Below are 440 nucleotides of genomic sequence, written 5' to 3'. Positions count from 1 at the left end.
TAGTGTCGTTTTTCGAAAACAGCTTTCTGCAACAAACACTTATCAATGTCGACACACCATTATATTTCTACCATTTAATCCTTCTCCGTCCCTGTCTTTCTCTTTTGTTTTGATATAGAATGACTTATTGTACCTTCCGAGAGCGTCATAAGGGCTGTCTCAATCCTCTAATTTGCTGACGAAGACTGTTAGTAGAAAAGGATAACGTGTTTCTGTCATGTTTTCGTCGATGGTTGATGGCTCAATTTTTTTTTTTCTATTAGATGTTCTTCCGCCTAATTAGGGTAATGATGCGTCCTTAAATGAAACGTGGAGGTTAAATTGCCATGATATTGTTGATAGTTATAGCAATTATGTTTCTGTTGCTGCGGAGGATAATATGGAAGTGATAAGATAATGTTAAGATCATAATTACAATATGAACAGTAACTATTGTGGTA

This window comes from Penaeus monodon, chromosome 29 (genome assembly GCF_015228065.2).
Source record: "Penaeus monodon isolate SGIC_2016 chromosome 29, NSTDA_Pmon_1, whole genome shotgun sequence".
Lineage (NCBI taxonomy): Eukaryota > Metazoa > Arthropoda > Malacostraca > Decapoda > Penaeidae > Penaeus > Penaeus monodon.
Note: the sequence above shows the minus strand (reverse complement) of the source record.